Consider the following 13,991-nt stretch of genomic DNA (forward strand, 5'->3'; position numbering starts at 1 on the left):
AGCCAACTTGTGGCTAAGGGCTTTTGTGACTCTATGTATAAACAATCTTTGTTTAATATAATTTACATTCATTAATGGCATTTTCTTTGTCTTTCTTCATATTGTTATATTGTGATATACTATTGATGTTTTGATAAAGACCTTGAATATACTATAGTGTAAGTAAGATGAGATAGTGAATAAAGAGAGATCACTATTATGAAACACATCTTATAGTCACTGTATATTCTAAACAGTTCCTAGTCAATTGAGCCGTCCGCTAATAAGGATAAGGATCGCTCGAGATTGAGACTAGCATTTGTGATGCCAAGTACCATGTTTCATTGGTAATGGACATGGAGATGTTCAAAGCATGGAAATGGATATTCATATGATGAATGATCGAACTACCCTATTCGGACTTTCCAAGTGGTTATCACTTATCGAGTGGATAAAGTCCGCGGTTTTGGTTGTACACCATTACTCCTTACTACTTGAAACATCATTGAGACTCTATATGCTAGTACTGTACTTTGACTCGTTTACCGACTCTATTGGGGTCATCAGGTGTCAGGATTGGGTACGGTTATGACACATATAGGAGTCGATGCTTTGTTGTCAAGGATTCACCACATACTGCGAGTGTGGATATCCTATGCGATCTGAGGAGATATTAGTGTGACGAATCTCTTGCCAGAGTACATGAGGTGTTTTAGGTTACTCGGTTTTCCTAGTAACACATGAGATGTCACTATTTGATCTCCAAGATGTAATGCATAGTTATCGAATCTCGAACGACTCTCGATGCACCAATGGTTGTTGATTCGATCGGGATATATGGATGAAGGGACCGTACTATATGCTAACCAAAATCTACTGGTTCTTGTAGGTACTATCAGTGATACCTAGGAAATCATGGGACGATGTTTCTAGGCGCTCTTACCCTGATTCGATGGGTAAGTCGGAAATTGTTGTTCCGAGTCACAAGGAGTTGTGAGCCCACGGCTAGCTGTATCCCTGAACCATTGAGGGTCACACAAGTAATGGATTACTAAACCCCGTTGAGATAGTTAAATTTAAAGAGTTAAATTTAATGAAAGAGAAGTTGGACTTCTTAACTAAAAGGGAGTGGAATTTCCTAAAATAACATAGGGATGGGCATTTTTGGAAATCACTGAATTCGGATTCAGAAAAAATTATCTTGAATTTAAAATATGCAGAAATGGTTTCTGTGCACATTGGTAAAATCAGTTTATCAATCGGAGTCACGATGAATTTTATATTAATTTCTATAATAACAGGCTTGGCTTGTTGGGCTTAAGTTATGGATTGTGGGCCCTAAGAAGTTAGAGTCCTAATACAATTATAACTTAATCTAATCTAAAAATTATCTATAAATAAGTATGTAGTGTTCGAAAATCAGGTAGAATTCATTCTAGCAATTTTCGAAATACACACAATATATTAAAAGGGATTTTTCGAAAATTCCTACTCCTTTTAAGAAAATTCGGTTTGTGATTTTTTACGAAAAATTACATTCTGAATTAACAAATCAAATCTGTTTATTCTCTACGATAAACATCTGATTGATTTCTAGTGCAATCAATCAGAGGGTTTCTGTTTTCTGTTCGTGGACCTTATTCCGGTGATTGATCGTGAAGCCATCGGTTCCCGGGATATACAAGAAGAGCAGATTAAATTATGTTGGTGTCCATAATCAAGCCGTTGCTTGAATAGGTAAAAATTTAATTGTGATTTTATTTTTACTTGCATAAATTTAATCGTAAAGTTTTGATACCCATGATATGGAATCGTTTCATATCGAAAACTAAAAATTTTTAAACTTCCGCTGCACCGGGTATCAATTCTTAATTGATCTGAACACGTTTTCCAACAGTGGTATCAGAGACAGGTTGCTCAGGTCAAACGATTAAATTAATCGATTGTACAAAATTTTTGGCCTCGGGTTTTTGAAACAAAAACAAAATTTTAAATTAAAATTTAATGGGCACATCGGGCAGCGATTTGATCGCTGCCCAAGGGGCGGCGACGGGCTGCCCTGCCTGGCCCCCATATTGGGGCGCGGGCTGCCCAGGATTGTCCCGGGTAGCCAGGGAAAAAATTAAAATTAATTTTAATTAAAATTTTAAATTTTTGAAATTTTTTTTTTTTGGTCCGATCGAAAATTGTTTTTGATTGGTCCACGAGGCATCGGATAAAATTGTTTGAGTCCGAAATTTTTAAAATTGATTTTTGGATAAATTTGAATTTTTGGAAAATTTGTAAATTTTACCGTTAAATTAGATTTTATAAAATTAATTATTTTGATACAATTGATGATAAGATATGATCTTATGAAAGTATTAGATAAAATATGATTTTATCTTTTAAATTATGATGTCATTGCATGTTATCCAATGTTTTAATTATTGAATTAATTATTGGATAAGAGGATGATCGATTGTCATGACCAATGTTTTAGGTGTATGTTAGGTAATTTACATTTGGTTTTATTGTTGTTGGGTTTTATTAATGGGCTTGGTTTATAGCCCAATTTGAATTGTCATTTGTAATAAAAAGTGGGCTTGGTTCATGGCCCGTTCCCACCCCTTAAATATGTATCCCCTAATTGTCTTCGAAATTTATTGTAAATTTGTTAGACTTAGTGGGAGATAAAGATTTGAAGACAATGGTGGGCCCAGCAGACGATAAAGACCTAAGAAATGTAAATGGAAGCTCAATGTAATAGGATTGCATTGCATACTTGCATATCATCTAGGATTGGACTTAGACTCGTGATTGGCAACCACGGGTCGAATAGATAATGGGATCGATCATCCTTAAATAATATATGATATTGTTGATGTATGCATGTTTAGACTAAATTGTATGAATCCCTCAAGCATACATAAATTTCATGATGAGACAGATTTTCAAAAAAATTAAAAAATCCCTCATTTTAAATATGATTTAAAATTGATATCAAGATAAACAAAAGGGAATTTAAATATTGTTTAAATATTCCTACCTTCCATCAACGATCAATGTATGAGATGCTACCCGCGGGCACGGTCTGGCTCATATTATTGGGGGGCCCCGTTCGTCAAAAAGCTGTACATTGGATCGACACATGTTGTAAGTTGGGTGGAACTCCCTTGGGATTGGCTCATATTATTGGGGATCCACATGGCGACCGTCCATCACAACTTAATATTGATGGGTCATCTTGACATGTCACATTAAACGGCGTCATATTATTGGGCCCTTATTGGACATGAGGTAAAAACATGGGGGTTGCTTTGGAAGCAATTGGGCTCTACCTTTTGAAAATTATGGTTGGTTGATATTATTCGGGACTATAGTTTGTCAATTGGACTCCATGTTCCCACTAAGAAAACAAGTTTCCCGTTTTCACTAGAGGGTAGTGAAATCGTTAAAATAGTGGGAGTGAAATTCATAAAATTAAATTTCGTCATATTTTATGTCTTAGTAAATTAATTAAACAATCACTGATTATTGTCTGTTTCTTTTCAGTATTTCATTACAATGAATTCGCGAAATCCACTATACTCAATTCTCGAACAAAACAAATTGACTGGCGCAAATTATACAGAATGGTTCCATAAATTAAAGATTGTTCTAAACTCGGAGAAAATTTTCTACGTGTTAGAAAAGAATCCTCCAAAGGAAGCACCGGCTAATATAAGTCCGGAAGAATTGGCAAAACTTGATCAATGGTGGGACCATGATGTCAAGGCCAAGTGTTATATGCAAGCTTCAATGTCTGATGAACTCCAGAGGCGATTTGAGGATGCCGTGAATGCTGCTAACATACACATGCACCTCAAGGAACGTTTTGGAGCTCAGTCAAGGTCGGAGAGGTATGCCACCGTCAAAGAGCTCATGACATGCCGCATGCAAGATGGGACTTCGGTCCGTGAGCATGGGGTACACATGATTGGGCTCATTGAAAAGTTGGTAACACTCGATTTGACTTTGGAGCATGAACTAAACGCGGACTTGTTACTTCTTTCCCTTCCTTCGTCGTTTGACGGATTTGTGGTGAACTTCAATATGAACAAGATAGAGGCCACCCTTGAAGAGATAGTCTATATGCTTGTGTCTTATGAGGCCACATTAAAGAAGGATAAACCGGTACTCTTGGTTGGCTCCTCTTCTCACTCCAAAAAGGAGCCAAGTGAAAAGGGTAAGAAACGTTCTGCCCCACCCAAGAAAATTTTACCACAAAAGAAGGCCAAGACAAAAGCTTCAAACGTGAACATATCTGGAGATGTTTGCCATCACCGCAAGAAACCCGGTCATTGGAAACGTAACTGCAAGGAATACCTCGAGCAGTTGCGAACTGCAAAGGGTATGTTTTACATTGAAATAAATGTTTCACTTAATACTACTTCTTGGGTATTGGATACCGGATGTGGATCTCACATTTGCAATGATTTGTAGGTGATGACAAGAAGTCGTAAGCTTAGGATGGGTGAGACCCAGCTGAGGCTTGGAAATGGTTCCAGAGTTGAAGCCAAAGCAGTGGGAGACGTTTATTTAGTTTTGCAGAACTATTTTAAGTTATTTTTGAGAGATGTTTTATTTGTGCCAGATTTAGTTAAAAACATTATTTCTGTTTCTATGCTTGATAGAGATGGTTTTTCTTGTAATTTTGTGAATGGGATTTGCAATATTTACAAGGATGAATGTTTGATTGGAAATGGACAACTTGAAAACGATCTATATAACTTAAAATTAAAAGACGTTCCAATTAATTATGTTGATAAATTGGTAACAACAAATAAAAGGAAAAACGATAGTCAAAACCCGGCAAACCTTTGGCATGCTAGGCTAGGTCATATTTCCTCAAGGAGGATGAACAAGCTAGTGGGAGAGGGCATGTTTGATATGTCTGATATTAACTCTCTACCTACTTGTGAGTCCTGCCTAAAAGGAAAAATGACTAAATCTTCTTTCAAAGGGAAGCCTGAGCGTAGTCAAAACCTGTTGGATTTGATCCATACAGATGTCTGTGGACCATTTAGTATCGGTACTAAATTTGGACACACCTACTTCATTACTTTTACTGATGATTATTCTAGGTATGGGTATTTATATTTAATGAAATATAAGTCTGAATCATTTGAAAAGTTCAAAGAATTCAAGGCTGAAGTAGAAAACAAACAAGGTAGAAGTATTAAAGCACTTCGATCGGATCAAGGTGGAGAATACTTAAGTACCGAGTTTTTGAGCTATCTAAAAGAGAATGAGATTCTCTCTCAGTGGACTCCTCCTATGACACCTCAGCTGAATGGTGTCTCGGAGCGTCGCAATCGAACTTTGTTGGACATGGTTCGATCTATGATGAGCTTCACTGAGCTCCCACCTTCGTTTTGGGGCTATGCGCTTGAAACGGCGGTACTGTTGTTGAACAATGTCCACACTAAAGCAGTAGATAAAACTCCATACGAGTTATGGAATGGAAAAGCTCCTAAGTATTCCTACTTAAGGATTTGGGGATGTCCTGCTTACGTGAAGCAGACACTGGGAGATAAGTTGGATAGTCGATACATCTTATGTTATTTTGTAGGATATCCGAAGAATTCAATCGGATATTATTTCTATCATCCTACTGAAACAAAAGTGTTTGTTTCGAGGAATGCCACCTTCATGGAGAAGGAGTTCTTATTAGATAAGAAAGGCAAGATGATGGAACTCGAAGAAATTCGAGAAGAACCCGAGATACAAAATAACGATCACACACCTCAAGAACCTTCAGTGGACACGCCTATTGCTAGAAGATCTGAGAGGACTTCTAGACCTCCTATACGATATGGTCTTCTTCTTGAAGGGGATCAAAGTGAACCCGACATTGGATGTGATCCAAGAAACTTCAAGGAAACAATTTCTGATGCGGATTCTAATTTATGGCTTGATGCTATGCAAACGGAAATAGACTCAATGCATACAAACCAAGTTTGGTCTTTAGTAGATCCTCCCGATGGAATTGTTCTAATAGGGTGTAAATGGATCTACAAGAGAAAACTTGGGCCTGATGGTAAGGTACTTACCTACAAGGCATGATTGGTAGCAAAAGGTTATACTCAAAGACAAGGAGTTGACTATGATGAAACCTTTTCACCAGTCGCAATGTTCAAGTCCATAAGAATCCTTATTGACATAGCAGCATGGTATGACTATGAGATATGGCAAATGGATGTGAAGACTGCATTTCTTAATGAAAACATTAAGGAATAAATCTATATGATGCAGCCCGAGGGATTCACATCCATGGGAAGCGAGCATAAGGTATGCAAGCTTCAGAGATCAATTTATGGTCTCAAACAAGCATCAAGAAGTTGGAACCAGAAATTTGATGAAACAATAAAGGACTTTGGTTTCATCAAAACCCGGAGGAACCGTGCGTGTACAAGAAAGTAGTTAAGGATGCGGTGACGTTCTTAGTGTTTTATGTTGATGACATCCTACTCATTAGGAATGACGTAGGGATGTTGCAGTCAAAAAAGATATGGTTATCAGGTAGATTCTCGATGAAGGATTTGAATGAGGCATCCTATATTCTAGGGATACAGATCTATAGAGATAGGTCTAAGAGAATGATAGGACTCACTCAAGCAACCTACATCGACACCATATTGAAAAGGTTTTCTATGGATGAGTCCAAGAAAGGACATCTACCTGTGTGTCATGGAGTTTCTCTATCCAAGTCTATGTGTCCCAAGACTGACGAAGAGATAGAAAAAATGACACACATACCATATGCGTCAGCCATAGGTAGTATTATGTATGGGATGATATCTACCAGACCGGATGTAGCCTTTGCTCTAAGTGTCACGAGCAGATATCAGGCAAACCCCGGTCAAATGCATTGGAAAGCCGTGAAGGATATTCTTAAGTACTTGAGAAGGACTAAGAATATGTTCATGGTTTATGGAGGAAGAGAATTGAAATTGGAAGGCTATACCGACTCTAGCTTCCAAAGCGACGTGGATGACTCGAAGTCAACCTCTGGATTTGTATTCATGCTCAATGGCGGTGCTGTCTTTTGGAAGAGTTCCAAGCAAGACACCACAGCAGATTCCACCACTGAGGCAGAATACATTGCAGCATCAGCTGCTGCTAAAGAGGCCGTTTGGATGAGGAATTTCGTCCAAGAGTTGGGCGTAATTCCTGAAGCTGTTGGTCCAATTCCGGTGTACTACGACAACACTGGTGTCGTTGCTCAGGCAAAGGAACCAAGGTCTCATCAAAGATCCAAACACATACTGAGGAAATACCACATCATCCGAGAGATTGTGGAAAGAGGAGACATCACTGTCGAGAGAGTGGCCTCTACAGACAATATCGCTGATCCACTTACTAAGCCCTTGCCAGGACCATTGTTTGACAAACATCGCGAAGCAATGGGATTGCGTAGTGTGACTAGTTGGATTTAGGGCAAGTGGGAGATTGAAAGAGTGGGTGCCCGGTTAGCCAACTTGTGGCTAAGGGCTTTTGTGACTCTATGTATAAACAATTTTTGTTTAATATAATTTACATTCATTAATGGCATTTTCTTTGTCATTCTTCATATTGTTATATTGTGATATACTATTGATGTTTTGATAAAGACCTTGAATATGATGAGATAGTGAATAAAGAGAGATCACTATTATGAAACACATCTTATAGTCACTGTATATTCTAAACAGTTCCTAGTCAATTGAGCCGTCCGCTAATAAGGATAAGGATCGCTCGAGATTGAGACTAGCATTTGTGATGCCAAGTACCACGTTTCATTGGTAATGTACATGGAGATGTTCAAATCATGCAAATGGATATTCATATGATGAATGATCGAACTACCCTATTCGGACTTTCCAAGTGGTTATCACTTATCGAGTGGATAAAGTCCGCGGTTTTGGTTGTATACCATTAGTCCTTACTACTTGAAACATCATTGAGACTCTATATGCTAGTACTGTACTTTGAATCGTTTACCGACTCTATTGGGGTCATCAGGTGTCGGGATTGGGTACAGTTACGACACATATAGGAGTCGATGCTTTGTTGTCAAGGATTCACCACATACTTGCGAGTGTGGATATCCTATGCGATCTGAGGAGATATTAGTGTGACGAATCTCTGGCCAGAGTACATGAGGTGTTTTAGGTTACTCGGTTTTCCTAGTAACACATGCGATGTCACTATTTGATCTCCAAGATGTAATGCATAGTTATCGAATCTCGAACGACTCTCGATGCACCAATGGTTGTTGATTCGATCGGGATATATGGATGAAGGGACCGTACTGTACGCAAACCAAAATCTACTGGTTCTTTCAGGCACTATCAGTGATACCTAGGGAATCATGGGGCGATATTGCTAGGCGCTCTTACCATGATTCAATGGGTAAGTCGGAAATTGTTGTTACGAGTCACAAAGAGTTGTGAGCCCACGGCTAGCTGTATCCCTGAACCATTGAGGGTCACACAAGTAATGGATTACTAAACCCCGTTGAGATAGTTAAATTTAAAGAGTTAAATTTAATGAAAGAGAAGTTGGACTTCTTAACTAAAAGGAAGTGGAATTTCCTAAAATGACATAGGGATGGGCATTTTTGGAAATCACTGAATTCGGATTCAGAAAAAATAACTTGACTTTGAAAGATGCAGAAATGGTTTCTGTGCACATTGGTAAAATCAGTTTATCAATCGGAGTCACGATGAATTTTATATTAATTTCTATAATAACAGGCTTGGCTTGTTGGGCTTAAGTTATGGATTGTGGGCCCTAAGGAGTTAGAGTCCTAATACAATTATAACTTAATATAGTCTAGAAATTATCTATAAATAAGTATGTAGTGTTCGAAAATCAGGTAGAATTCATTCTAGCAATTTTCGAAATACACACAATATATTAAAAGGGATTTTTCGAAAATTCCTACTCCTTTTGAGAAAATTCGGTTTGTGGTTTTTTACGAAAAATTACATTCTGAATTAACAGATAAAATCTTTTTATTCTCTACGATAAACATCTGATTGATTTCTAGTGCAATCAATCAGAGGATTTCTGTTTTCTGTTCGTGGACCTTATTCCGATGATTGATCGTGAAGTCATCGGTTCCCGGGATATACAAGAAGAGCAGATTAAATTCTGTTGGTGTCCATAATCAAGCCGTTGCTTGAATAGGTAAAAATTTAATTGTGATTTTATTTTTACTTGCATAAATTTAATCGTAAAGTTTTGATACCCATGATATGGAATCGTTCCATATCGAAAAATAAAAATTTTTAAACTTCCGCTGCACCGGGTATCAATTCTTAATTGATCTGAACACGTTTTTCAACAGGTACCCCATATAATCTCACGATATTGTCCATATATAGGGTAGCTAGCTTATCCAGATTATAATTCATGCGGGCTGGTAGGAAGTGCGCTGTCTTTGTTACTCTATCCACAATTACCCATATCCCGTCATGACTCTATCTAGACTTGGGTAAACCGACAAAAAAATCCATAGAAATGTGTTCCCATTTCCATTCCGAAATTTCCAGGGGCTGCAGTAATCCTCCAGGTCGTTGATGTTCGGCTTTGACTTGCTGACAGACCTAGAATCTAGAAACAAACTCTGCAACATCCTTTTTCATTCCATTCCACCAAAAATTTCCTTTCAAATCCCTATACATTTTGGTACTGCCAGGGTGGACTGAAAATTTTGATTTGTGTGATTCGGACATCACCTCCTAACGAAGATAGTCAATGTCTGTAATAGCCCGGTTCCCTTTTAAAAGATTAAGTGATTTTAAAAATGTTATAAAATGACATATAATTTTAAAAGTGTCAAAACATGTTTAAGGGTTCCTTATTTGGTTAAAATAAGTGGAAAATCAGATCCGGAACGTCCAAAAATGGTAGGGTAGGTCCCGGGGGTCCAAAAATGATTTCGGAAGGACCAAAACAGTTCGGAGCATAGGGACCAGTTCGGGCCCTCCGAACTCAGCAGAGCCCAGGTGTCTAAACGGCTCGGACAAGTGGCAGTTCGGACCGTCCGACCCAGTTTGGACCGTCCGAACTCCGCCTATAAATAGGCCCTCCGAATTTCAGAATTTTCACACCAATTCAAGTATTCTCTCTTGGTCTTTAGTGCATTCTAGGGTTTTGGGGTGTTTACAGCCTTCCTAGGTTTGGTCCGGAGGTTGGCCAGGTGCTCCGGAGTTGCAGTGGAGCGGTGCCCAAGTTTTGGGGCAGTCGTCATCAGTGGGCTGACGATGGACGCAGGTATAGCTCTGGCTCCTTATAGTAAATAGGAGTATGCTATAGTCTAGTTAAGGCTTTTAGAATAAAGTGATAATGCATGAGTACTTTGCATTGTAGTGTGGACTGTAGGCTTGGACTTTAGAGCTGGTATAGCTTGCCTAGTAGAACTAAGGTACGTAAGTACAGACTGAGATAGCCAGCTGAATATACATGTTTATGTGTTGCATTATTTTGTGTTGCATTATTATCTGTCATGATATGCATGATTTATTGTTCATGATTTGTATGCGGCATTTGCATACCATGTTGATCCTGTTATCCTTTTGAGATAGCCAGTTGTTCTAGGGTCGCTTAGCCCTAGGGTTGTTGTTATTATACGGTCGGGTACCGTGTGACACCCACTGGACCGACGGGGCAGCATGTGCGGTTTTACCCAGGACGGTGATAGTCCAAGATCGGGTTCAGTATGTGTGGCACCCACTGGATCTTCGGAGCAGCGTGCACATATTAGAAGCGCATGTGTACTGAGCATGATTTTACAGAATTGATCCCAGTTTACCCAGAGCATTCATAGTTCATGTTGCATGTATCATATAGACATGTATATTCAATACTTTACGTACTGGGCGTTAGCGCTCACGTCCATGCTTTTATCTCGGACACCCCATTCGACGGGGCAGGTTTGCAGGTGGATCAGGAGCGAGAGATGTAGTTGTTTAGTGACCAGGGCTTGGTAGCAGGAGTCTTCAGAAGAGTTTAAGATTAAGATTTTAACTGATATTTATTCGATTTGGTTGTATTTTAGATTTAATTATCTTGGGGTTGTATATCTTTTATAGTTTCCGTTGTTAATTCTGATGATTTATTATTTCAGTTAAATGCATGTTTAAGCTTCTGATTAGTAGGTGATCACGGTGCGGGTCACTACATTTATGGTATCAGAGCATGCATAGTAATCTTGGGATCTAGATTGTTGGAATTGGGTTTAACATTTTGACCATCGTATAGATGGCGGGACTTGGTGACGAAAGTAGCCATAGTAGAGTGGGTGGATGCTGGGGTGATCAGGACGATCTAGAGCATCGTTGGGTTGTCATCACCATCGCCATGATGATTGTAGGTGTTTTAGTATGATAGATATTTGCATAACCAGGGGTTAGAGTGGTGCTAGTTTTCAGATGATCATTTCTAGGCTTTTTCCTTTGATTCAAAAAGTCAGTGGTTTGATATAGTGCCAGATTTGAATTTTTTTGCAGTGACCCGCGCCGTGATCACCTACTAATCAGAACTTAAGAATGTAATTAATCAATAAAATAATCTTAATCAGAGTAACTGCGGAATCTTAAAATAATATAATACCAGGTAGGAAAAACCTAGTGGTCAACCCTGCTATCCAGCCTTGGTCACCAACTAGCCTGCCTGTCCCCGGGAGAACTACCTGCAGCTGCCCCATGGAATAGGGCATCCGGCCAACAGAAAATAACCGAAAGTGAGCCTAACTTGCTCAGTACGAGAGTATGAGTATACACTATTATATGCGCATGAATGCAAATGAATTGGGTACCAAGACTCTCAGGTCAAGAAACAAGCTCAAAGACCAGGCCCAAGGTATATAGCACGCTGCGCCGTCGCATCAGGAGGTGGCTCATATACCCAGTGGATAATAGGACCTGATACTAGTACATGTGTCCAACCATAAAGGTGACCTGACACAAGACTTACGTATCCAACCATCCACAAACTCGTAGGGTGAGCGCCCTACTACAGGATACCTCTAAGATAAAGGCTCAATATGCTCATTTATGCAACATACAGTCATGACATGCTGTATATAAAGGCATGTAAAACATGCAATCACATAATCCATGCAAACACATAATACATGCATATTCAATCTGGATATCTCGAATAATACTTCCGTACCTTACTAAGGCAGATCCTAGATGCTTCCTCTCTAGGTCCAAGCCTACCATGCAGCACTACAACATAAATAATCATGCATTACCTAGCATGCCAAACATCACCTACTAGGCTCTAAAAGCCTTAAATAAACTATAGCCTACTCCCTATTTACTACAGGGAACCAAAGACATACCTTCGTCCGTCGTCAGCCCACTGATGACGCATGCCCCAGAGCCTGGGCATAGCCTAGCTACAACCCCTAGACGCCTCGCCAGAGCTCCGCCGCCTGGCTGCTACTGCGGACACTGTCCTCTATAAAAAATACTATTTTCAACTCCAACTCTTAAAGAAAGAGTCCCGAAGCCCTTAAAATAGAGCCATTACCGGGAGAGGAGAGGAATTTTGGCATTCAAAATGAGAGCCTCGGACCCCTTTTTATAGGCCTGGGTTCGGACAGTCCGAACTGGGTTCAGAGGCTCCGAACCGGGCATGATTCCCACGTGTAGAGTGCATTTTTTATACCTCAATCTGGCGGGAGTTCGGACGGTCCGAACTGGGTTCGGAGGGTCCGAACTTCCACTTTTCCGAGCCACTTTTGACACATGGACTGTGCTGAGTTCGGAGGGCCCGAAGTAGTCCGTGTGCTCCGAACTGTTTTGGTCTTTCCGAAGTCATTTTTGGACCCCCGGGACCTACCCCACCATTTTCGAATGTTTCGGATCTGATTTTCCAATTATTTTTACAAAATAAGGACTCCTTAAACATGTTTTGACACTTTTAAAATTATATGTCATTTTCTAACATGTTTAAAATCACTTAATCTTGTAAAATGGAACCGGGCTACTACATTTCTCCCCCTACTTAAGATAGTTCGTCCTCGAACAATCTTAAGAACTGAATGCAGTAAAATACTGAATAAACATTTTTTATTCAAACTGATTCATTTTACAAGTTACAATCTGAAAATACGACAATTCGAAATAACTCTGGATAATCTGTACGCATACGACTCTCAAGTTACCAAGTGGCCTCCTCAGTGCCTCGGTGTTGCCACTGAACTAGAACAAGAGGAATGGTTTGTTGCGTAACACCTTATCCTTATGACTTATGATACGCAAAGGTTTCTCCACGTAGGTCAAATCCGATTCCAACTGTTCCTCAAACGGCTGTAAGATGTGAGACTCATCTGAAACATGGAACACGTCATGGATACTTGACAAATATGGTGGTAACGCCAATCTGTAAGACAGATCTCCAACACTCTCCAGAATCTCGAATGGACCAATGTACTTAGGAGATAGTTTACCCTTGAGACCGAATCTCAAAATCCTGTGAAATGGTGAGACTTTCAGGAATAATTTCTCACCCTCCTCAAACTGTAAAGGTTTGTGCTTGACATTCGCATAGCTAGCCTGTCGATCCTGCGCAACCTCAATTCTCTTCTTGATTTGCCCAATAATATCAACAATATGTTGGACTAACTCTAGTTCCTCTATCTGTCGCTCCCCCACTTCTTCCCAGAACAGTGGAGTACAACAACGTCGCCCGTACAACGCCTCAAACGGAGCCATCCCAATACTGCGATGGTAACTGTTGTTGTACGTGAATTCAATCAATGGAAACTGATCTTGCCATGCTGGACCAAAATCCACAGAACATGCTCGCAACATGTCTTCAAGAGTACGGATCGTGCGCTCTGACTGTCCCAGTCTCTGGGTGATATGTTGTACTCAAACTAAGAGTAGTACCCATAGCGCGCTGAAGACTCCCCCAAAACCTGAAAGTAAACCTGAGGCCTCGATCACTGACAATGCTCACAGGCACTCCGTGCAACAGAATAATATCCT

The sequence above is a fragment of the Henckelia pumila genome, chromosome 4, assembly GCF_033568475.1.
Source record: "Henckelia pumila isolate YLH828 chromosome 4, ASM3356847v2, whole genome shotgun sequence".
Classification (NCBI taxonomy): Eukaryota; Viridiplantae; Streptophyta; class Magnoliopsida; order Lamiales; family Gesneriaceae; genus Henckelia; species Henckelia pumila.